The sequence below is a fragment of the Macrobrachium nipponense genome, chromosome 15 (genome assembly GCF_015104395.2).
Source record: "Macrobrachium nipponense isolate FS-2020 chromosome 15, ASM1510439v2, whole genome shotgun sequence".
Taxonomy (NCBI): domain Eukaryota; kingdom Metazoa; phylum Arthropoda; class Malacostraca; order Decapoda; family Palaemonidae; genus Macrobrachium; species Macrobrachium nipponense.
This window is the reverse complement of record NC_087208.1, coordinates 89,173,703-89,177,127: the sequence shown is the minus strand read 5'-3', so window position 1 is coordinate 89,177,127 and position 3,425 is coordinate 89,173,703. Positions and strand designations below refer to the sequence as shown.

At 32.3% G+C, this 3,425-nt stretch overlaps 1 long non-coding RNA gene across 1 annotated transcript in view; it reads left to right on the top strand.

Moving 5' to 3' along the window:
* The window catches only part of LOC135226903 (uncharacterized), a 7,345-nt gene that overhangs the window by 3,489 nt on the left and 431 nt on the right, over window positions 1-3,425 (top strand). The window contains exon 2 of the long non-coding RNA XR_010317315.1: window positions 2,323-2,601. This is a non-coding gene — a long non-coding RNA (uncharacterized LOC135226903). The remainder of the gene's footprint in view (window positions 1-2,322; window positions 2,602-3,425) is intronic.

Sequence of the window (3,425 nt, the reverse complement as noted above, 5' to 3'; positions counted from 1 at the left end):
GATCTCCGTTTGCTTCCCTAATCTATCAACACGTTTGATAGCGAGCGAACTAGTCTTGCGTTGTCATCAAAACATGTCAATTTTAATTGTCGCCCAGCCTCCGTCTCGATCGAGTAGAGTACGTCTTTTTTTTTTTAACAGACTTGTCTCGTACTCGTATATCTTTGTGAAGTCCCATGTGGGAATTGCACATTTTGTATGTGAGATTGCATCAGATTTCGATCTTTCTGGAAGCTTTCGTGCCAAGAACGTTTGTGTCATCTGCCCTGTTGAGTTTCCGTAAAGAAAGTAGATTTTATTCTATCTTAGGACCTCGAGGCAGTTAGATCTCGCTCTCTCTCTCTCTCTCTCTCTCTCCCTCGACATCGAGATTATATTAACGTAACGTAAATTGGTCACTCGTAACGTTTTAGAATTTCATGTTTGATATTTCTTAGAATTTATTTAGTATTATTTTATTTCTTTTGTGGAATCTGAACAAACATTTCGTAACGGCGCCTGGTTTTTGTGAGTGTGAATCAAGACTGCAGCAAATTAAGAAGTTGGTATACCAAAAAGGTAAAGTGTTATATTTTTATTAGTTGCAACTAATAACGGTTAGGTAATAACTAATAACGGATAGGAATTGTGTTTAACAAATAACTAAAAGTTAATGGGAAAAGTGTTTGGTTAACTAATAACTAATAACGGTTAGGAACTGTGTTTAACTAATAACTAATAACAGGTCTTTACGAAGGTTTGGTAAAAACTGATGTTTTGAGTGAAAATATTTACACTTTTACACATTGTTGATTTTTTTGTGTTTGTGTTTGTTCCATTGTTTGTGCACTATTTCATTTTCTTATTGAAGTGTGTCTTTTTATTTTATATTTTCATTTGCATTCACAATTTAATTGACTTAGTTATTTTCATTGCTTTATCATTGCACATTTAATTAAATTTAACACTTGTGAATTAATTTGCATTTACTTAGAATTCTTTTCAAGATTTATTATTGTTTAGCACTTGTGAATTAATTTCTGATTTCAATTATTGCCTAACACTTTTCAATTTTGATTGAATTAATTTTCTTGAATTTTGTGATAAATTAATTTTGATTTAATTTTACTTAATTTGATTCAAGAATTAATTAAATTTTACTTTGTTTTCAAGTAACAGTAATTTTCCCTGATATTGTGAATTTCACTTATAAATTTTGAATTTAATAATAAATTTTTGTATTTAAAATTTTTATAAGTGTTTTCTTTATCTTACACCAGTATAACTATATTTGATTATGATTATATTGATGATAGGTAGAGACATAGAGTGGTAATTGATTTGCTTTCCTTCAATTTTACTTGAAGTGACTTAGAACCAGGGAAGTACTTAGACTTCTGAAATCAGGGAAATACTTAGACTTTTAAAGTTGTTGATGGAGTGATGCCCTTTGATTAATTTAATTACTTACAAGATTACCTCACACCTGTTTTGATGAACTTAGTCTGATTTTCTGCAATAACGGTAAGTGTTAAGGGATCACTGTTGCCTTTAGAGTATTCAGTCGTTTAAACGTGTCATGAGGGTTCAGGTGTCTGGCTTTTGTGAGGTAACATTAAACGAATGGTAAGTGTAGTAACCAGATACTTGGCACTTCGTAACAATATATATATATATATATATATATATATATATATATATGTGTGTGTGTGTGTGTGTGTGTGTGTATACATACATATAATCACATATGTATATATATATATATATATATATATATATATATATATATATATATATATATATTGTACATGCAATATGCCCTTTTGCCCTTGTAGTGTTTGGCTTCATGTTACCCCATGCATTATTCTATGGGTATTTAAGAAGCTAATGGTTTTGGGATCGGATCTCTTTGCATTGAACAATCTCGTTGTTGCTTATTTGTAACACTGGGATACAAAATATTGCATCAGTTCCTATTATGTTTCGGACAATATGCATAAGGCTGCATTCAGCAAGTGGTATCTAGCAATTATTCACCTGGCCGCACAGGTGCATTATCTGCTATGGTGACAGACGCAGTTTCTATTACTTAGTTAAGAGTTACCCTACAGCAAGAACCATTCAACATCCCTTCAAACAATACCTGTCCATTTGTAACTTCTAGTCTGAGATCGTATAGCTCATTATCTGTGTTCACTTCGCTTGGCAAAAACATCTGCTCAATATTATTATTATTATTATTATCATTACTTATTATTATTATTATTATTATTATTATTATTATTATTATTATTATTATTATTATTATTATTATTAGATAAAAGAAGCATCTCATTTCTGCAGGATACATCACTTTCTGCAGAAAACACTTGAAGGTAGAAGAATTTAAATCTTGAAGTCACTCCAGAAGACAATCCCAGTTTATTGTCTAAAAGGCACGACATGCTGGCCAATAGAATGAAGAATCTACTAGCCTACTGCTTAGTGGTTATAGCAGTGGGTATATTCAGTCTCCTATTCAAGATACCTCCGAATAGTCGCCTCTTTTCTGCTGTTTCACCAAAAGTAAAACTGGAAAGGGAATTTCAGTTACTTCCTCGCCATTTCACTGTATCTTTCGCGGTATGTCACCAGGTGTTTTCACGAAGAAATGCCAGTATAGTACATCATTCTAAGTATAATGACCATACCGTTTTAGACAGGAGGGCTATTCTTCTCATCGATGGAGAACTCATAGAAAATCTGCAAATATGAATTCCACACTATTCATAGCTTCTCTTATCTCCCAATGATTATTTCTCTGACTTCTTTCATGAAAATACCAACATAGTCGTGGACACATAACGTAGAAACTTTCAATCGCTCTCAACCAGTTTCCTTCTACACTGTGTGTCCTTAACACTCATACATGTCTTTCAGTCTTGCCACAAGCTTATAATAAGTATGTATACATCAATTACATCTTTTCTTTTCAACTCTCAGACTTCTCACACAACAGCTTAGAATGGTAAAAAAAAATAAAAAAACCTGATTCTCCCACTTGGTTCCACGTCCATTCTCATAACACTCTTTCCTTATCAATCCATCTGTCATTGTTCTTACTTCTTAAATAATAGGTACCGCTGCGATGTTATGACCATTAATTTCTACCGTCAAATCAAACTCCTCCGCCTCATACAAAGGAACACTCACTTCACTCTCCCTTTCTGTAACCTTACACACCGTACTACTGCAGAATGTAACTTGTAAACTAATCAGCCCCTGGTAACTTTATGCTCCTCAGCACATGAATTAATAAGTCGCTGAACATTTCATCTGAAGAAATGAAGAAAAACAACAGTAAAAAGATTTTGAAGATTATTTGGTTTTACCAAGATATTCCTTTGTAAGATAAATAAAAAAAATTTAATAGAAATATGATAGTCACCTACTTAAAAAAAAAAGAG